Raw genomic sequence first — 22,689 nt, 5'->3', positions numbered from 1 at the left:
TAAGGCGCGGCTAAAAAGGTCTGCGAATGTAATTTTGGCTAATCTCGGCGAGCAATAGATGTTTAGCACGTGTAGTTGCGGGTCCTGTTTGCGCAGCGGAAGGAGTGTTACCATCACGTACGAGAATTTTGGCTTAAGGTCAAGGTCGACTAAGTTGGCCGTGTAATTTTTATGCACGCAGATGCAGGATAAGGGGTCTTGCTGAAACGTAGTATAGTTTGTGAGCGTGGCACCGCTGCCTGGCTCTTGAAGGGCTTCCACAGCAGGAAGGTTTTCAAACGTCGTGAGGAAAAGTCGGAAGTCGGCCCGCTTTGTGTGGGACTTAAAGCCCCGGCAGTTCCATTGGGTGATTTGAATGGGGGTGGCCGAATTGGATCGCGCGTATTCCCGAATCTTAGGGCTGCCCGCCATGGTCGGTGAGGTTAACGAGCGATTGTGATAGCGGCGCTCCCGAGCCAGCACTAGCGGGGTAGGGATTGTCCTCCATTCCCGCTAGGGAGCAGCTGTCATCATCATCAAGATCAATCTGCCGTCGAGAAGTTTTGGGGTACCGGCCGGACACGTCCTTAATTAGGCAGGTTTGTTTGTTGGAACGCGCGACTTGTTGTACTATGAGGGTGGCGATGGCCTCTGTCATTTTCCCGATCGCGGCTTCTACGAGAGTTGAGATTTGATTTTGGAGACCAGTTATCACACTGTCCATACGGGCTTCAAGGGCGCTCATACGAGCTTCAAGAGCGGCTAGCGCGTCCTTCGCCGCTGCGCCAGTCTCACTCTCCATTGCCTCTACTGCGGGGGGAGGAGGAGGGCAGACTGATTGGGTCTGTTTTGCCTCGGCTGCTGCTAATCTTTTTTGCAACGTTTCAATTTGTGCCTGCAGGTTGCTCAAAGTATTTTGCTCTGAAGAGGGGAGATTACAGGGGGACGAGGAGGCAGACCCGCCCGTACCGCTCACCTGCTTTCCGTTTTTGACGGCGTTGGCCCAGGCCTGGCCCCCACCACTGCAGGATTGCACCGTCGGCTGCTTCCCGACTGCTCCGGTAGTGGGGGCTTGCTTGTTTGTCTTGACATTGTCTCGGCGCGGTGGCTCACCGGGTTCATCGCGAGTCTGAGGCTGGCGACGTTTCTTGGCCGCCATTCTGGATTTTCTGCCGTTTGAGGCGGCCGCATTGGAGATACGGTGCTTGGCCGTACACGCTCGTGAGTTGGTGGCGTGCGCTCCGCCACACACAGAGCACACTGGTACACAATCATGAGGGGCCCGCACTCCCTCTTCCACAAGCTGCACCTGCTGTCCACACAGGCCACACGTATCCGGTCTTGGGTTGGGACAAGCGTCCATCCGATGGCCGACGACACCGCACTTGCCGCAGGCCGGAATCGTTCGGTAGTAGGGTTTGACGGGGATCAATATTGTGTCGTAGTGAACAAAGCGCGGCGGCTTCTTCTGGCCAGCGAAGGTCACGCGCGCCTTGTTCGATGTTCAATTTACGCACCTCGACGATGGTGCCTAATCTCCAACGCACGCTCTCGCGAAGCGTCTCCGTCGTATCTGTGTTGCGGACCACAATGACTCCGTGGCAAACATTGCCTCCATCTTGTCGTAGGTACCCGCGTAGCAGGACCTGCCTGCGCTCGATGTTCACCGCGAAGTCCCCGATAACCTTGTCCGCCGTGTCGGGGTCCGGGGTATGAATGACGATCAGATTTTGCTCTCTCGAGGGAAGAACTGTCAAAGACTCAGCTCACTCGGGCCCGAGGTACGCCTTGAACGTGGTTCCGTACCAGTTCTCGGAGAAAGCTTCATGCAGCGAGATGCACTCACGGGGCTTTACGACTATTACATAGTCGTCCGGATTCGGTTTCGGGAAGGGTCGAGGCTTCCATTTGGTGATAAGCTTGCCCTTGCCGTGCTGGCCAGATCGGCTCGCAGCAGCGAGGGAGACGGGGCCTATTCGCTCACAGGCGCGTACGCACGGCGTGATCGTCGAGTGGTAGGTACGGCCTTACTATATGCAAGCGTAGGGGCAACAGGAGCAGCCTTAGGCACGGGCCGCAGCAGGAAGGGCTGGTGGGCTTTCGCCGGCGCAACAGAGTTGCAGCCGGCTGGTAAAGAAACCGTCACATACCTTCGGCCAGCGCCTTCGGCGTCCTGGAAGCGTCTCCACCGAACGGACCCCCGCGCCGGGCGCGCGTTCGCGTCCCGGCGCGAGTGGTGTTCGGGCATCGTTCAAACGGACCAATGAGGTGAGGTTAGCTCCGCTACCACGGCGAAGCGTCCGCTGCGTGACAGTGTTTTAAAGCCGCAACGGCAGCCTTCACCTCAGGAAGGAGTTTAAGACGGCTCAGCTGTGTACAGTGGAGACTAGACGAGCCGGAATTTCGGGGAGAGAGGGGAAAAGCGCCTCGCAACGCCACAAACCCAGTGATCGCGCAATGGCTTGGGCGTCAGGATCCCCACAGCTGTTATACTATCAATAAACGCTGTTTTGTTTGAGTGAGAAATGAAACAAGCGCCAAATAATAGTAATAATAGCAATCATTTTTTTGCACAATAAGATGGCTTTTTAGCAAAGGATGACAACGCGAAGCAGAAAGGTACCAGTTTTCAATTGATCCATGCTCCTTTGATCGCTGAAACACGCAATCCAAAATTTTTAAAGTTAATATATAGTGCACCCGTATGCACTTCTAATGAGGATTTGCATGACACATTAACGATGCTCGATAGATCAGCGAAGTGACATTTTTTCAGTCACGTCGACTTGTACTTCCACTCTTATGTCGCCCACGTATATACCTCCACGTATATACCTGCCCTAGAATAAAGCTGATTCATGCGAGCCTTAGGTGATAATGTCTGGGCGCCAGCTTCGTTGGGGGTTAAAAAAGATACTGTCCTTCCCTGTGTGCCTTCGCTAATGAAGGGAAACGGTCGCTTCCGTTCGCGCCCGGTTTTGCCTAAAATGCCTGTGGTTTTGGTCAGAAATCTGTCTGTATATAGAAACCGCCTTCGAAAACTCTTGTGCTAACGTACATATGGACATTCTCAATTCGTGATGGCATGTTGTGTATTTGTGCAAGGCGAAGTCGACCAAGGATATGGGTCACCTTCACAAGTAAATGAATTTGAAGGTACCTATAAATTAGTTATTGAGCCTTATCAGTTAAATCATAGTGGTAATGTTGGAACAGCTGCCAAATATATAGAAGATGAATCAAATTGCTTAGCATAGAACAATCATCGTTCGCTAGTGTACAGTATTCAGACAAAATATGTATGGCATGTAGCACTCATTAAGATAGCCGACAATAAATTAAACTCTGAACTTTTTTTTGCGACAATTACATCTGCGCGAATCGGTTCAGCCAGGACCACCTGGAGACGTTCTTCAGCTGTATACATCCGTTAGAAATAAGAAATTATAAACTATCCGCCTCGCAGTACGATACGCGTAGCACAGCCCGCCTATTTATGCCTTAAAGCCAGTGACCCCAGAGATGTCATGCCAGACCTTGTCAAATTTCCAATCTTCCATTCCAGCGTGCTCACAGCAACCAGAATGATGACGAACTTGCACTGCCACAGCTTGGTGCCACTAATTCTGTAGCCGATTATTAAAGTTTCAGCTCATTCTGGTTGGAATCACTAACATTCTTAGTTTCATCAAAAATAATGGGGGCATGATAATGCCATCCGCCCCGATGTATCATGTACTTAAAACCGCAGAACATATTCTGTGTTGCAATTCTGGCAACGAAACAAAGACAAATTTGACATTGACAGCCGTGCCCTCACATTCTTCAGCAGGTTATGTTTAGGACTTGAGAAGTTATCTGTGCAAGCTGAATCCAATAAAATCCTGTACACATACATCACTAAATTACGTTTCATACGTACAGCACGTATAGTACATTACTCTTTGGCTGCGAGACCAACAAAAGGAAACACAGAAATCGCGACGGGTCCATATCTACGAGAAATTCTCATGAAAATTTCCCCCAGGTCTTTAGTGAAGTTTGTAATGCTAACGGCGAGTCTAAAATGACCTAGTGTGCGAGTTGAAGGAATGGAAGAAAGATAAGAATAAAGGTAGGCAGGTTACTCAAGGAAACGATGAGAATTGTCTGGTCGGCTGCACTACACATGGAAACGGAGATAATGGTCTTGAAAGGGAAAGAAAAGGCTGGTATAAAATAAAGGATAGAAAATTGACGAGAAAATAAAAACATAGGGCGTGGGAATGGCAAGTACAGAGACAACACCACGAACACAAAGAAAGAGCATAAAAACAAGCAGAAAAAATGCTTAAATTGGCAAACGAAGCAAGCTACACGCTGGTAACGCCCTACGGAATCTGTTTTTCCCTCTTACACACTTCAATCTGCTCTTTCAAGAGGAGAATTGATTTGATTGCTTCCACTGCACCGTGTCTACAAGTGAAATATGACTGATTTGCTGTGTACATGATGTAGGTACTGTACACAATTTTTATTTTTTTCTGAATTGGAGCTGCTGCTTTCTGGAAAGCTGACTCTTTGAATTGCACCTGTTTTGCTCATGGTGCCTCTCACTTTACACCTCTCGTTCATGTTGCGTCTCACTTCATTTATGCTGCCACTATTTGAACGAGCTCATGTCGTTCTTTTCCCCTTCTCAACTACGAAATGTGATTTATATTGAAATTGGTCTTCCTTGAAAAAACTTTTTGTCTTATTGCCGGCCTGGTTATTTGCTTGAAAGCCTTAAACCTGCCATGGCTTTGCTGGACCAAGTCAGTTGGCCACATTATTTTCCTCTTTCCTCATTCTGAGAGAGGGTGATGTGGACTTTTAAAGGGCAAAGTGCCATGGGGTGATACTAAAGAACACTTGTACTACTTTCTTTGTGTTTGTAAGCACTGAAAGCTATAGTTAACACCAACCCAGAGTGTCACTGCACGTTTTGCATGATACCCGTTCAGTTTCTGGTTTGTTTTTGTAGAGATTTTGTTTAAGCTTCTATTAAATAGAATAATTGCAACCTAATGCAACCTGGCAACATTATTAATGTATCTTGTGTGACGTCCCCAAGCATACAACCAATGCCAAATCTTCTAAGCTTACGTAGAAAGAGAAAAAATCTCTTGAGTGAGTTTCATGATGCACATGACATAGCAGTACTAGGCTTGGGTTTTTCACGGTTATCGAATCTAAGCTAAGGCCACTACCTAAAAGCATTTCAACTGGGACAAACGTTCACACACTTGCTGCAGGGGCCTCGTAGACAGGCACCTACAATATCTAAGAAAGCGTGTTTGTTTATCCCAAAGTGCAGTAACAGATGCGATTTCCGTAAAGCAAAATTTGGCATCCACCTAAATGCAGCCATACGGCTACAAAGGAAAGCTAACAGCTTTCTCGGAAACTTCGCAGTTGAAGAAAAATTCGTCCTGGTCCAGGATTCGAACCCGGGACCACTTCTAACCGGAGCAGTCGCTCTACCAACTGAGCTAACCAGGAGGCTAGTCGTTAGTAGCGCGAAAGCGAATTGAGCAACAACTCGAAGTGAAGGACAGGTGTTAGTCGACCAGATTTAGGGGAAATCCTCAAGGTGTAGTAAGTTTCTGTAAAGGAAAGTTTGACATCCACCTAAATGCAGCCATTCGGCTACAAAGGAAAGCTAACAGCTTTCTCGGAAACTTCGCAGTTGAGGAAAAATTCGTCCTGGTCCAGGATTCAAACCCGGGACCAGGAACCACGAACCCGGGACAGCGAGCAGTCACTCGGGTTCGAATCCTGGACCAGGACGAATTTTTCTTCTACTGCGAAGTTTCCGAGAAAGCTCTTAGCTTTCCTTTGTAGCCGTATGGCTGCACTTAGGTGGATGTCAAACTTTCCTTTACAGACACTTACTCCACCTTGGGATTTCCCCTAAATCTGGTCGATTAGATACGATTTCCATTTACACGCATTTCTTGGAAGCGTTGTCCACTTTGAACTTCCATTCGCTAAAGCAAGTAGTCGCAAAGAGCACCTCAACAGATTGCGAAAACAATCAGCTGACACATACAGGGGGGCGGGGGCGGGGGCGAGGCATGTGAAACGTGGTAAAATAGCGCTCTAGAGACGGGAAAACAAAGAAAAGACTACGCAGGACTAGCGCTTGACACCAACTGAACTCTTTACCACACACAAAAGAGTATATACAGACATAGCGCATGCATGAATACGGGGGTTACCACCAGGAAAGAAAATATGGGGACAAAAGCGATCAAGAGGAAATGATTTGTTTTTAAAGGAAGAAGGAAATAAATGAACTGGGGACATGATTAAGCTCTCATGGCAGCTCACCTGTATTTAACACAGTCCAGAAACGGGAATAGTAGGGGAAATAGGATAGGAGAGAGAAAAGTAAAAATTAGAAAGGTGACGAAAGAGTATAGAAGTGTAGTTCCACTGTGGTCGATTCCGTCGCACACAACAAACCACGAACACTGTTGGCTGGCGTAATGCTGCGTCCGGGAGACGAGAAGCCTCGAAGGGAACGGTGAAGCGCGGAGGAGAGCTTGGTGCGACGAAGAGCGAAGTCTGCGGTGGACCCGACCGCTTCGAAGTTCGCTGGATAGGTTGGCACTCGACCGCCCACACCAGCATAGCGAAAGCCGGGCGACATCCAAATCCAGGGCGGTGGCCCGCGCGTACAACGGGCAGCCGAAACGAAGCCCCTCCGCAGCACAGGAGCACGAAAAAACACGTCCGCTCAACTCCGAAGCGACGAGCGAACTTCCGTGACCCATAATACCCTCCGAGCGTACGATGTACCCGCTAATCTACGCGCTACCCTTCTAAGTTGCGGAGAATTGAACACTGCATCTAACGCATAAGCATGGCACAAAAGTTCCCTACCTACCAGAAAAAAACTTCACACAACATTTCTCCCAGCAAAGTTGTCACGGCGCATTCACAGCAACGGTGGCTGCCATGATGGAATTCGTTGGTTGCTAGGTGAATACCCACTACTGCCGCCAACTCTAGTAAGCAAAAAGATAGCGGGCAACGCTGTGAGAATGGCATCATGGCTGCGCTCAGTTTTAGCACGGTTTCAATACACGGGCTGGACAGGCAGCTTTTTCTTTATAGTCAACAGTATTTATGCTTTTCGGCATTCGACCAGAGCCCTAAACGTACTATTCCTTTACAGACATCACCATAATAAGTTATTTAGGGCTAGGAAAGGCAAAAAAAGAAGCGAAAGAGTACCAAAACACTTCATGAGCCTTAACAGCAATGATGCGCTCCTCCCGTGAGCGCCGCGGAGAAGCGGCGGCAGGCGGCGCAGCGATGGCGAAGCTCGAGGTGTATACGAGACTGGGTTTGTGAAACACGCCACCAGATGGTCCTAAAAAAGTTTTTATGCTGTACACAGTGTTGTGGTCTTTTCGAATACACCATAAAAAAGTCCACAACGGTTGGTATGAATTTATCAACAGCAGCAGCAGAACCAGAATTAGCACCATTTCACTCTGCATACGGCACAATGCAGGACAGTTCTGTGCGTTTCGTTATTGCCGGTGTTTTCGCGTTGTCCGGTAGAAAAAACGCCGGTGGTGGGTGTAAGAGGGTGCATTCCAGCAGGTATAGAACGTTGGCGGAGTCATAGTCAAAGTTACTGTTCACATTAACATAATAATTTGAAGCTGAGCGTGCGGCGTGGTGTGTGGTAGTCATTTCCGGGCATACCTTTCACCATGGTTTGTTACAGGGCATGCGACCAGTACTTTGCGGTCGGCTGATGCTCGATTTAGTGGGATAGTCACCCAGATTATTGCTCCGTTTATAAACAACGCCTGGCGGCTCCGAAAATATTCTTTTTAGCGTTAACTTTGAACAAGGATATTCTGATGCTTTCTGAGTATGGATGCTACTTTCGGAGCTGGGGCTGAATAAATCAAAACTAAATTAGTTTGCCGATTCGGGTTCGGAGGGGCCTTTCGGAGAATTTCGGTGCGATTCAATCGGTTGGCTCGCGTTATCGCGTCGTCAATTACACGGTGTGGTAACTTTTGATTCAAGAGCGCGGTTCACGGCAGTTGAAATTGAAATCTGCTTGGCTTGTGCAGGTTTGACTAGAACGTCGACTCTTCCAGGACTTTTTCGTTTGCTGCCACCTGGGGAACTCCTAGGGACATCTTAACGCCTTGTCGGTGCAGCGCTTCCAGACGAGCATACTGGGACTCCGAGGGAGACAAAACAGGTAGATGGTAAAGAAACGGATTCAAGATGAGCGCTGAGTGGAGCCTAAGCATAGATGATGGATGACTGCCCCAGTTACATTTAGCAATTCGTCAAAGCACATTTAAGCGGCGAACCACGGACGTGACAAGGGAATCCACGGCCTGCCTCCAGAATAATTTATAGTCGATGGTGACACCTAGAAACTTCACACGAGTAGCTTGCCCGATTGGCAAGCCACCTAAAGTTAACTTAAGGCGCGTCGCTTTCCGTTTCTTTCCGGGAAACAAAATAAAGCAAGACTTTACGCGGAGACTGTTATTTCCACCGACGAGAGATGTGCTGGAACCGTACGAATCACTCCTTGGGCAATCATAGACAACCGCTTGTATTGATAACCTGAGATCTAGATGAATATTGTCACGAAGACAAGGACGAAGCAGTTGTCTTGAATGAGAAATACGTTTATTGGAGCGAACTTGTGCTCCCCTAACAACTCAAAAGAATACAGAGGCGGCGAAGCAGCGGTTAACAAAGTGACTTCCACAGGCGAGTGTCGTCGAATCGAATGCCCGGCGTCCGCACTGCAGGCTTTTTATCTTTCGGCGCGCGTGGTTCTCGAAACGTCGATTCGCATCCAGAACATAGTAGATCCAAGAAGATTATTCTGGGCTGTTCACGTTAGATCGGAATGCTCTCCCTATCACAACAGAGAACACACGCGGCACAGCAAGAAAGAATGGAACACGCGCTTCCCGTGGCGCAGAGATAACGCAGACCGGCGCAGCCGGGCGGTAAAAGCAAAACACAAATAAACAAACCCAATGTATGGTTCGCGGCAATATGTCTTCGGCATACCTCTTGGCCTGATGACGTCTCAGCGGTTGCTCTTGCAGCTTGTCCGGCTGGGAGAGTCCGCAGCCGGAAAGGCCTTGCTCAGGCGTCTCCACCTAAGGGTAGAATCTCGCATACACGCGGCGCTCGACACTCTCAGCATTCTCCACACGCAACGGCAGAAGAACCAACATCGCTTGGAGCCACCATGGTCTTTCGAGAGTTTGGATTGTCAGCTCACCATCGCGGGCATCCACTCGAAGAGATATACACCAGTGGCGGAAGCGAGAATGTTAGCACTTGAGCACTTGGACTGGTCGTAAAGAGATTGTGTTCATGTGTTTACGGACGGATCTGTCGACGCAGAAGCAGATACCAGCGCAGCGGCCCTTGTGATTCCCGGTATGAACGTTTCCTGGGCGGCTCGCTTTGACCAGTTGACGTCATCAGTGTAACGGAGTGGGCAGTGGAACGGAGCGGCCGCCACAATGGTCTCATCCAACCACTTTTTGCTTTTCGTCCAGTTATTCGCAGTCATCAGCACGAGCTCGCCGGTCTGCGTGGAACCACATGCGCCTGGCACGCCACACGGCACGTGCCCTCGCCTGCCCGAACCGAGCCGTTGTTGCCCGGTGCCACTTCAACCTCCCGTTCCGGTAACCCATCAAGCTGCCATCAAGCCAACCGCACCGACATCGTCAAGCCACCCAGAAAGCTACAAATACAACCAGCCTTGCACCGCGCACCTCAGTGGGCAGTGGAACGGAGCGGCCGCCACAATGGTCTCATCCAACCACTTTTTGCTTTTCGTCCAGTTATTCGCAGTCATCAGCACGAGCTCGCCGGTCTGCGTGGAACCACATGCGCCTGGCACGCCACATGGCACGTGCCCTCGCCTGCCCGAACCGAGCCGTTGTTGCCCGGTGCCACTTCAACCTCCCGTTCCGGTAATCCATCAAGCTGCCATCAAGCCAACCGCATCGACATCGTCAAGCAACCCAGAAAGCTACAAATACAACCAGCCTTGCACCGCGCACCTCAGTGGGCAGTGGAACGGAGCGGCCGCCACAATGGTCTCATCCAACCACTTTTTGCTTTTCGTCCAGTTATTCGCAGTCATCAGCACGAGCTCGCCGGTCTGCGTGGAACCACATGCGCCTGGCACGCCACACGGCACGTGCCCTCGCCTGCCCGAACCGAGCCGTTGTTGCCCGGTGCCACTTCAACCTCCCGTTCCGGTAACCCATCAAGCTGCCATCAAGCCAACCGCATCGACATCGTCAAGCAACCCAGAAAGCTACAAATACAGCCAGCCTTGCACCGCGCACCTCAGTGGGCAGTGGAACGGAGCGGCCGCCACAATGGTCTCATCCAACCACTTTTTGCTTTTCGTCCAGGTTGGTCCATCCCAAGATTATAACGCTAAGCGATCTAGTAACTATTGTCTGCTGCTCCTTCCATGCCCACATGTGTTGCTTGATATAATCGCAGATTGTTTTCTCGTTGTAAAGGAACTTCTTCTTTGCGGGGATATAGAACAGAACCCTGGTCCGAATAGCGAAGTATTAGCCGCCATCAGCAAACTAACCGCACACTTGGATGAGCGTCATGACAACTTGCAGAAGTCTATTAACGATGTTAAAGAAAACCAGTTGCTACTTGATTCCAAAGTAACAGATTTAACCGCTCGACTAACTGTACTTGAACAGAAGGTTACTTCCCTCGAGAGCGTTCCAGACGATACACAGATGCAAGGTCTCGTAACGGCTGCCGTGCTCAGTTCACGGCTTGATGACTTCGAGGATCGCTCTCGTAGGGATAACCTAATTTTTTATGGGCTATTAGATTCTGTCTCAGAAACCTGGGCTGAGTCTGAGCTAAAAGTCCGTGAAATCCTGTCTGCGTCCCTTAAACTGGAACTTCCTAATTTTTCTCACCGTTTGGCGGCGTATTTCTCACCGTTTGGAATAATAAAAAACAACAATTCAAAAAAAAAAAAAAGCCATCTCCCGTGCACACAGGATTGGAACCTTTGTGCAGAACAAATGTCGACCTGTCATTGTTCGTTTTAGTTCTTTCAAAACAAGAGAAGGTGTCTTTGCTAAGAAATCTATGCTTCGTAGCACCCCCGTGTCAGCGAAGATTTCTGCAAGGCCACGCGCATCATCCAGAAAAAGCTTTTAAATTTCGCGAAAACCACTGGGCAGCCATATTACCTTAAGTATAACAAGATAGTAATTAACAAGAAAGCCTATGTTTATTGTCCGGTCACCGATCGCGTAACTGAGGCTGGGCCTATTTATGATAACCCCGTACACGTTGCCCCCCAAGCAACAAACGCAGAAAGCGCAGGGACCAGCGCTCCTCCTTCACCACGATAGCTAGATAAGCATTTTCGAGCACATGAATATTCTTTTTTACTATGTAATTCTCGAAGTGTTACTAACAAACGTGATGCCCTATCTGCACTAATAGATACATGTCTAGCTGATGTCGTCATAGTAACTGAAACCTGGCTGTCCGCGAAAATAGAAAATCACGAAATATTTAACTGTTCAAAAAAGTTTAAGTTCTACCGCTGTGACCGGGGTACGAGGTGCGGGGGCGGCGTATTGATTGCTATTAGCGACGAGATCAGCTCGTTAAATGTGCGTGTTGTTTCGCCGCTTGAAATTGTTGTCGCGTGTGTTCGCATTAATCACAGAGATATCATTGTTTGTGGCTGCTACCGGCCTCCTAACCTAACTACCGGCTTCGCAAATGATTTACACGATGTCCTAAATAAGTTGCGAGTAAGGTTTCCGGCTGCGCCTATGTTTCTCCTAGGTGATTTTAACTTCTCTAATGTTTCGTGGTCTCCCCCTTTTCCAACAATATCCAAAACTTCTGCTGACAGTGCTGCCTTTCTTGACGTGTGTTCAGACTTTAACCTTACCCAGCTGGTTAATGCTCCAACCCGCATTACCTTGTCTACCTCCACAGTTCTAGACTTAGTGCTGACCACGCATCCCGACCTAATTAAATCCCTATCAGTTATTCCGGGCGTAAGCGACCATCTAGCTATTCATTTTAACATGACTAAAACAACTAAAAGAAGTGCTAGCTCAAAAGTTTTTAGGGACTACAAAAGAGCTGACTATGTTTCAATTAATAATGAGCTTCAGGTTTTCCTAAACGATTACCTTTCGAATTTTCTGGAAAGATCCCTGCAACAAAACTGGAATTTGTTTAAGCAGAAGGTAGCAGAACTTACCAGTCGTTATATTCCACTCCGCAGAATTAGGCAAAACGCAAAGTCCCCTTGGTTCACGCTTACACTAAAACGACTACTCAACAAAAAGAAACGAATTTTTCGAAGGGCAAAGCTAACTAACAACGCGGAAAGGTGGTCCGCTTATCTTCGCGCAGCTGACGAGTACGCTCGCGCATTAGCCGTCGCAAAAGAAACTTATTATCAACAAACGCTTCCCTCCCTGCTTGCAACTAACCCACAGAAATTTTGGCAGACGATTAGCGGAAATGAAAAAAAGGCGATAGAATTAATCCATGATGATAACAGCCGTGTACCAAAAGAAGCGTGTTGTGTCATTTTAAGCTCTGTGTTTTCATCGTGCTTTGTTAAATCTGCAGCCCTTTCTTTTCCCGACACCCCCCCTCACCACTTTGTTCCAATGGAACCACTTATATTTGACTGTTCTGGCATATACGAAAATTGATCGAAAACATGAAATTGGCCAGCGCTCCAGGTGAAGACGGTATCTGTGCAAATTTTTTGCATAATACCTCTGTTTCCTCGTCTGTAATTTTATGTAAGATTTTCACGCAGTCTTTGGAATGTCATTCCCTTCCGGGCGACTGGAAAGCGGGAAAGGTGGTTCCTCTTCACAAATCAGGTGACGTTCATAACCCCCGCAATTACAGGCCCATATCGTTAACAAGTATACCGTGTAAGCTCATGGAACACGTCATCTATTCCCACATAATCACTTTTTTAGAAAAGAACTCCTTCCTTAGTGATCACCAGCATGGATTCCGGAAAAAGTACTCGTGTGAGACCCAACTTCTCTGCTTTACTAATGACCTATTTCTTGCCCTTGATGCTTCTTCCCTTGTTGACTGTATTTTCCTCGACTTTGCTAAAGCTTTTGACACTGTATGCCATAAACTACTACTGCTAAAACTAAGCAAACTTAATCTTGATGCTAACATATTAAAATGGATTGAATGCTTTCTAACAGACCGCTCCCAATTTGTAACGGCTAATGAATCCAACTCCCCCCTCTCACCCGTAACCTCTGGCGTCCCACAAGGATCTGTTCTTGGCCCACTACTATTCCTAATTTACATTAACGACTTGCCACATAACATCTCTTCTTCCATAAAGCTTTTCGCCGATGATTGTGTTATTTACCGCGAAATTAAAACCCCTTCTGACCACCTTGCCCTTCAGTGTGACTTAGACAATGTTTCATCCTGGTGCGATACTTGGCTAATGAACCTTAATGTTACTAAATGCAAAATAATGAGAGTTTCACGTCGAACATGTAATATTTCTACTAACTACGTACTTAATAATTCCCCCCTTACTAAAGTTAGCACTTACAAGTACCTTGGCGTTACAATTTCTGACAACCTTTCCTGGCACACTCACATTGACGTTATTATAAACAGTGCTAACCGAACTCTTGGTTATTTACGCCGTAACTTCTCCCTTGCCCCGATGGAACTGAAACTTCTTCTCTATAAAACATTAGTGCGACCTAAGCTCGAATATTCATCATCTGTATGGGATCCACGCGTAAACGTTCATATCAGTAGCCTCGAAGCAATTCAAAATCGCGCCGCTCGCTTCATTTTGTCCAACTATTCCCGTACAGCAAGCGTAACTCATATGAAGTCAACCTTAAATCTACCTAGCCTATCACTTCACCGCAAAATCTCGCGCCTGTGCCTCTTCCACAAGTTGTACCATACCATACCCTCACTGAGTAACTCACTTTTTTTGCCGCCATCCTGCATTTCATCCCGCAGCGATCACCACTTCAAAGTTGGAATTCCAAGCAGCCGTACAAACCTTCATTTTAATTCATTCGTGCCCACAACAAGCTCAGACTGGAATCACCTTCCCGCTTCCATCGCATCCATCACTGACCCTGCCAACTTCAAGAGTACCATGAACGCATACCCTTTTTAAACATGCTCCATTTGTTTGTACATATTGTTATTTTGTTTTTTCACCACTCCTCTCTAACGCCTTGTGCATTGAGAGTAAATAAATGAAATGAAATGAAATGAAATGAAATGAAATGAAATCAACAACGGCATAGTGCATAGCGATCGAGGCGGCCTTGAAAAAGATCAAATCGCTTCGGGTGCAGCATGCGGTATTTCTCACGGATTCCAAGTCGGCCCTACAACTCCTGCTGCTTGGATTTCCCGCAGATAAAACTTGCCAACGCTCCCTGTGTCTTCGTCAACAGATAAAGGAAAAAGGATTTATCGTTCGTTTCCAGTGGGTCCCTTCCCACGTAGGAGTGCTTGGAAACGAAGCTGCGGACCAGTTGGCTCGGGAAGCGACATCGTGCACTCATCTTCTGAAGGTAGCCCCAGATGAACAGCGCATTTTAAACACAATCATACAAGATCATACAAAATCATGCCACAACATCGACCTTGTGTTACCAAAGGAATGAAGAGGACAGAAGCAATCTCACTGTTCCGCATGCGGACCAACTGAACGCCGGCACTGGTGTGGCTTCATAAGCTGAACATTGTCTCTTCACATCTGTGCAGAACGTGTGGTGATACAGGCGACATCGCGCATTTTATTATGGACTGACGAGAGCATGCAAAGGAGCGGTTAGCTTAGTTTAAAGAACTGCGAGGGGAAAGCCGCTCCGCATGCTTCTTTGAGAGATTTAATTTTCTTGGAAGGCCATTGGATCACAAGGAGGGACATCTTTCATTTGATCCGGCAATTTTTAATGGTCACAAGCCTCAACGAATCATGGTGAATTTCCGCGCATAGCTGTTAAAAGGTACTGATCGCGTGAGCAATCGCCGGCATACCACGCAAGGCTAGGTCCACCTGTCAATAAACATCACTACTACCACCATGACTGAAACAGTGAGATTGGCCAAATTTAGGTATAACAGTCTTGCAGTGTCTGAAACGGCAGTAGTGGAAACGCAAATTCTGGCGTGTGTCCGTAGGTTTCCTGTAGACCCATATAGTTTCTTAGTAAGTATAATAGATGCGAAACTGCACCCGGGAATCGATGTCGTCGTGGAGGGTTATGGGAATACACCCTCTTCTGGCTTGAGCTTGGGACAAGAATTGTATTCTTTAGCGGGTTTTTGGATTGGATTTCCTTAATATGCTTTAACAAGTCTACGAGCTACGAGATAGCCGAAATGCTGTCCTGTTGTGTCGGGGCAACTGCGTGCTTCGTGAAAGAGCACACAGTGCGTGACCGTACCTAACGCTGGTCATGCCGTAGTCGAAGGAACCCATAAGTGAGCGGGTAACATGCCGCCGCGAACGTTGTAGCTGACGAAAAGAAAAAAAGAAACCAAATGTACTTCGATGAAGACCGGCTGGGGGCCGAGTCTCTTTTTCTCTCAGCTACCGCCAACCAACCATTCCCCAGGTGGATTGCTTAAAATACCTGATAATAATACACGAGTGCAATATGAACTGGCACCCATACATTGATTATATTTTGCTAAAGGAGTACGGTTCATCTCTATGTTGAGAAGCTTCAGTAATAAGAAATTTGGTATAGGCCGTGACACTTATTAATGATCTACCGAATGTACGTGCCGCCACTCCTATAATTTGGATGTGTGCTCTTTTCAGGAAGCTTGTACAAGCTTCGGCCGCTGGTAATCCTGGAACGGCAAGCCCTACGACTGGGTCTCAAGCTCCGGGTCTTCCCTGTTTTGTGCCGATCCCCCTCTATTTTCCCGGATGCATGCCTTTACTGTTGATACATTCATAAGAGTAATGGCGCCGGCAATATCCAGACCGCAAACTGCACTCGTAACATGGCATTCGCTGTTTTTGAGCAGTCCATGACCCGGGTTCGAACGCCCGCAGAATATATTTCTACATTCTTTAATGTGCTTTTGTATATTCCTGTTCCTAATCATACACCACCATCTTTACAGCCGCTTTTCTGATGGAGGCGAAAAGCAAAAACGCCCGTGTGTACGAGATTTCGGCGCACGTTAAAGATCCCCAGGTGGTCAAAATTAATCCGGAGCCCTCCACTACGGCGCGCCTCTTCGCCTGCGTTGCGTCGGCGCGTTAAACCCTACAATCGATCGATCGCATCTTTACAGGTAGCCTTTGTTGAAATTTTTTCTTCTAATGCCATTGAGTTTCTTTTCAGGCTTTTTGTGGGATCACCTTTTCGGTTTTTCCACCTATGTGATCATTGCAACCGACGCCTCTGTCCGGAATGAGAAGGCAGAAGTTGACATTTTTCCTCCCAGTTTAGATTGGGCCTGTTCCCACCGATTGCCTGACTATACTACATCTTTTTATGCTGAATATTTAGCGATTGGTCTCGTTTCTGCTGGTTTCTGCTACACAACACGCAGTTGTGCTTACACATTCTCTTTGTTTACACTGATCTATCATGCCAAAGTCACCTGCCCTACGTCGAGCCCTCGGGTAGTTACTGCCTCCGTCTTTACAAAAACTTCGTTTGGTGCGGGTGCCCGGACACTCAGGCATCTGGCTCAATGCAGCGGCAGACACTCTGGCGGGCATTGCATTGAATGGCCTTGTGGTAGAGGTTCTACCGCCCATAAATTTTCTCACCTCGGCACGCTTTCGAAGATTAGGCCTGTTACAATGCATGGCTGAACCTCGTACGGAAGTTCCGACATCGGGCACCTCCGGCACTCATGAAGTGTCGGATTAGTCAGTCACGAGCTTGTGAAGTTACCCTCATCAGCTTTCGGTATGGTACTCCCCTAGACGAAAAAGATACTTGGAACACAGGTTTAACCAATTGATCCTACCCCTGTCTGTTCCTCTAATCTTATCGTTCGAAGCGAAGGTGCTGGGTTTTAGCCCCGCAGATCTTTTCTCTGCCGTGCGCTTATTCATTTAGGAATGTGGCCATCTCCCGTGCTAGCCCCAAGCCATGCGGGCTTCCATCAAAAAGATTCAAGTGTGTATGATTCCTCCTATTAGTGCCTTCCCGCCCAGTGCCTCTCCTTTCACCAACTTCTCTTCTTGTTTTATTTCTCTACATACCTTTCAGTTTCTTTTTATACTTTAGTCGGGAGCGCGACAGATAGACAAGCCAAGACGCGTCTGAACGCTATGCCATGCACCAAAAAACTGCTGCCCCGTGTAATTCCACGGTGGCGGCGTTCGTGGCTGCTTGCGCACCGGCGGGGCCTGGCCCGCACGCATTCTTGCCTCTCAGCCCCAGCGCCATCGCTCCCATAGCCTCTCCTCTTCAGGCGGAGACTGGAGGAGTCCTTGTGGAAAACGGCACAGCAAAACGCACAGTCTTTGTTTTGCGAGGGTCGCAGGGGGGGGGGGGGGTGCGAACGGAAGGGAGAGTGGTGGTGTTGTCGGTGAATGTTGGAGTGGAACGCAGGCAGGTTAGCTTCGGTGAACCCGGGCTTGAGGCGATTAATGGAAACGATGGTGTCGCGGTTGTTGACGCGAACTGTAAACGTGTTGTCAGTGCGTGAAATGACGAAATGAAGCTTGAAATGACGTAAAATGGCGGTTTAAGTGGCCGGGTCATTGTCGACACGGATGAAAATCTATTGGCTGTCCGAAAGGTTTGGATAAATAAAAGTGTGCTTAGTGGAACACGACCGTGGCGGGTTGGAAGTCAAGAAAACCTCGGAAAACAAAGGGGGGGATCCGGTGGGTCATAGAAACAGATGAATTTTTTTTAGTCAGAAAGAAAGTGGTGAAAAAAATGACCGCCGGGTGGGGTCCGAACCCACGACCTCCAGAATACCGGTCTGGTGCGATGACTGCTACGCTACCGGCGGGGCTGTTTCCCCACCACTTTCTCGGGTATTTATGTTAAGGTATTTCTTGTTTCCTGCCCTTGGGGGAGGTAGTTAGCGCCACTCGGACTACTCGGGGTGAAGGGGACCTTATTTTTAACCCCCGGGCCGTGACTCGAGTGTCTATGACATGTAGAGAGTGGTCGATGGCACGCGTCCTACGCGGCAGAGAGATGAGGCTTGGTTTGAAGCATTCGATTTCCACACAATACATTTACAACACCGAAAGCTCAAACGAAGGCGATCATAACAAACTCACAAGCATATCACACTCTGCACAAAAAACAAGCCCAACCACAAACTATCAAAACTCTACTCCTAAAGTCACTATAACAATTTAACTGTCTATGCCAAATTCAAACACTTCCTACCGCTGGTACCATGATGAACCAGGTGCGATACCGATGACGTGGCCCAGTGGGTGGGCTTCCGCGTTGCCCAAACGTCGCAGCACGTCGCGACGGCCCGTGCTGGTCGTCAGTGGTCCAGATGACTGCGGTGCGATGCCATGGCTTCGCTGAGCAGCGCGGCTCAGCAGGAGGCCAGCAGTGCGAAGCTGCTGGTCATAGGTGGTCCCGAGCTGCCTGCTGCCAGACGGTGCGATGGCGCTGGTGCGTCGTGGGGCACGGCCCGACGGGTTCGCCGGCGGTGCGATGCCGCCGGTCAGCAGGAGGCCATTAGAGCGAAGCCGCTGGTAACAGGTGGTTCCGAGCTGCCCGCTGCCAAACGGTGCGTTGTGGGGCACGGCCCGAACTTGCCACCGGTCCTCCCAAGACCTCGTTCCACTCTCTCCACTCCACTTCGTGCTCCTCCTCTTCACCTCACATTCTACCGTGTGGGGCTCCCATTTGCTGGACAAGCTACCTCACCTCCTCTTCGATTACCCTGTGTTTCTTCTTCATTGGTCACTTCAAAATCCTTCTCACCATCCCGTATGCCGATTCTTCTTTCTCTTCATCTTTTCTTCCAACATCTTCTGGGGCAATCCCCCTTCGGGTATGGGGTATTCTTACCACATGACAGTCGACCAGCGTTGAACCCTCTTAACCTACCTTTGGCACCAAGACTGCCAGAACACAGGCCCTCGCTAAGCTTGTAGCGAATCAGAAAATGGTAATAGAGGGGCTCGGTTAAATAAGACAGGAAAATATGGTTTGGCAGTCAAGAAAACAACCGAAAGCAAAAGGGGGGGGGGGGGGGGTTGTGGTGGGTCATAGAAACAGATGAAGAATTTTTTGAGTCAGAAAGAAAGTGGTAAAAAAATTCCCGCCGGGTGGGATCCGAACCAACGCCCTCCACAATACCGTTCTGGTGCCATAAGCACTACGCTACCGGCGGGGCTGTTTCCCCACCACTTTTTCGGGTATTTATGTTAAGGTATTTTTTGTTTCCTGCACTGGGGAGTGGTAGCCAGCGCCACCGGGACTACTGTGGGTGAAGGGGTCCTTCTTTTTAATCCCCGGGCCGTGACTCTAGTGTCTACGACATGTCGACAGTGGTCGACCAGCGTTGAACCCTCTTAACCTAACTTTCGCACCAAGACTGCCTGAACAGAGGCCCTCGCTAAGTATGTAGCGAATCAGAAAAAGATAAATGAGGGGCTCGGTGAAATAGAACCGAAAATAAGGGTTGGCAGTCAACAAAACCTCGGAAAGCAAAGGGGGGGGGGGGGGGTAGGGTTGTGGTGGGTCATAGAAACAGATGAATAATTTTTTGAGTCAGAAAGAAAGTGGGGAAAAAATTCCCGCCGGGTGGGTTCCGAACCCAGGTTTGGATCCCACCCGTGGGGATCCAAAGAACGAAAGTCCTCATCCTGAAACGTCAGTAAACTTATTTCTATTTTCTACGTCTTTCTCGTGTGTCTCTGTCTCTACTAACCTTTTTTCGCGCTCTGTGTGAGTTTGTCGCTTTCCATATATATATATATATATATATATATATATATATATATATATATATATATATATATATATATATCAAAGTTGCAGTCCTTATTGCCAGTGCTGTTTGGCGTTTTTAACGGTGTTTTATAGTGCCGAATGAGGTATGATTGCCTTTTTTTTATGCAGGAATAAATAATTGAAAATTCAAGTCGAGAAAAAATGCGCCGTTTTTTCGGAAGCGGGAATCGAACCCACAACCTCCGCATAACGCGTGCGGTGCTCTACCATTGAGCTAGTTCCGCGGCGACTGCTCTCTCGACTATACCGCGGGGTTTTGTATTTACGACTGCTCAGAGCCCGGTCAATTAGCGCCGCCCCTCGACCACCGCGGGAAGACGTAGAACGTCTTTTCCCAGCGGCCGCACGTAAGACGTGGTAGGAAGTCGGGGATAGCCAAAGGCATTTCAGACTGCTGAAGCCAGAACCCTCGTAATGCATTTTGTAGAACAGAGACGTACGGGACGAGGGATTCCGTAAGGACACATATCAAAGTTGCAGTCCTTGTTGCCAGTGCAGTTTGGCGTTTTTAACAGTGTTTTATAGTGCCGAATGAGGTATGATTGCCTTTTTTTCTTTTTTTTTATGCAGGAATAAATAATTGAAAATCGAAGTCGAGAAAAAATGCGCCGTTTTTTCCGGAAGCGGGAATCGAACCCGCAACCTCCGCATAACGCGTGCGGTGCTCTACCATTGAGCTAGTTCCGCGGCGACTCTTCTCTCGACTATACCGCGGGGTTTTGTATTTACGACTGCTCAGAGCCCGGTCAACGACTGCTCAGAGCCCGACCACGTCTTACGTGCGGCCGCTGGGAAAAGACGTTCTACGTCTTCCCGTGGTGGTCGAGGGGCGGCGCTAGTTGACCGGGCTCTGAGCAGTCGTAAATACAAAACCCCGCGGTATAGTCGAGAGAGGAGTCGCCGCGGAACTAGCTCAATGGTAGAGCACCGCACGCGTTATGCGGAGGTTGTGGGTTCGATTCCCGCTTCCGGAAAAAACGGCGAATTTTTTCTCGACTTGAATTTTCAATTATTTATTCCTGCATTAAAAAAAAAAAGGCAATCATACCTCATTCGGCACTATAAAACACTGTTAAAAACGCCAAACAGCACTGGCAATAAGGACTGCAACTTTGATATGTGTCCTTACGGAATCTCTCGTCCCGTACGTCTCTGTTCTACAAAATGCATTACGAGGGTTCTGGCTTCAGCAGTCTGAAATGCCTTTGGCTATCCCCGACTTCCGACCACGTCGTACGTGCGGCCGCTGGGAAAAGACGTTCTACGTCTTCCCGCGGTGGTCGAGGGGCGGCGCTAGTTGACCGGGCTCTGAGCAGTAGTAAATACAAAACCCCGCGGTATAGTCGAGAGAGGAGTCGCCGCGGAACTAGCTCAATGGTAGAGCACCGCACGCGTTATGCGGAGGTTGTGGGTTCGATTCCCGCTTCCGGAAAAAACGGCGCATTTTTTCTCGACTTGAATTTTCAATTATTTATTCCTGCATTAAAAAAAAAGGCAATCATACCTCATTCGGCACTATAAAACACTGTTAAAAACGCCAAACAGCACTGGCAATAAGGACTGCAACTTTGATATGTGTCCTTACGGAATCCCTCGTCCCGTACGTCTCTGTTCTACAATATATATATATATATATATATATATATATATATATATATATATATATATATATATATATACAAATAAGGGTCGGAAGTCGAGAAAACCTCGGAAAGGAGAGGGAAGGTGGTGGTAGGTCATTGAAACTTGATAAAGAATTTGGAAAGAGAGAAAGAAAGCGGAGGAAAAATGCCCGCCAGGTGGTATCTGAACCCACGACCTCCAGAATACCAGACCGGTATTCTGGAGGACGGGGTTAGCAATTGGCACATCCGAACTGCTCGAGCCAGAGCCCAGGCTCTGGCTTCAGCAGTTCGGATATGCCAATTAAGGGGTGCGGCTATGACAACGCTTTCACCGAGCTACATTCATAACCTGTGTTTTGCGGGAGTACGTAGGCAAAAACCTTTGGTAGTGGCCTCATCGGCGAACTGTAATCCACAACCAAGCGAGTTCGCCCGAGTAGTAGGTAGAGTTTCGCTTCGGAACAAAATTTCTCCAGTTCCGCAGTCAAACAGTGCGCCGCAATCACGTAAAAGCCGATCCACGATATAACTCTATAAGTTGCCTGGTCTAAACCAATGAACTCTTTCAATAACTGTTTTCGCCAAGCAAAACTGTCACTGAGCTGATTCCAACTGGAAACAAACGCTCGCGTCCGACTCCACAATACTGAATCTGTCGATCACAGAAAAACTTAACTTTTGGTCCAAGGCGTATTGTGAAAGCGAAACTCATTACTGACACCGCAGTGCCAGTGTCAATCAAACCTCCGTGTTTACACCAGCTACAGATAGTCACTCTCTAGTTTGGCATAACGACGGGCAGGGAAATGGGCGAAAATGGCCGGCCCACGACCTCACCGCCGTTTGCCTCAGCACCTAGTTTACCTCGGGTGGTGGGCTCATTCGGCGCTGTGGTGTTGGAGATCGTGGTCGTCGAGGGGACGGAGCAGGAGTGAAGCTCCTGTCGGAACCCCGGGAGTTGTTGCGCATTGTAGTTGGCTGGAACTACGGCTGTAAGGGTGCGTTGG

General features: G+C 48.4%; 2 pseudogenes; one reads left to right on the top strand and one right to left on the bottom strand.

Moving 5' to 3' along the window:
* Nucleotides 1-394: 394 nt before the first annotated feature.
* LOC144158099 (uncharacterized) lies at nt 395-3,047 on the bottom strand (annotated as a pseudogene).
* A 6,780-nt stretch (nt 3,048-9,827) lies between these two features.
* On the top strand, nt 9,828-11,429 carry LOC144158098 (uncharacterized; annotated as a pseudogene).
* The last annotated feature ends 11,260 nt before the right edge of the window (nt 11,430-22,689 follow it).

The sequence above is a fragment of the Haemaphysalis longicornis genome, unplaced genomic scaffold (genome assembly GCF_048455015.1).
Source record: "Haemaphysalis longicornis isolate Haplotype H1 unplaced genomic scaffold, Haemaphysalis longicornis Haplotype H1 scaffold_10, whole genome shotgun sequence".
NCBI lineage: Eukaryota > Metazoa > Arthropoda > Arachnida > Ixodida > Ixodidae > Haemaphysalis > Haemaphysalis longicornis.
The sequence above is the reverse complement of the archived record's forward strand: the minus strand, read 5'-3'. Positions and strand labels throughout refer to the sequence as shown.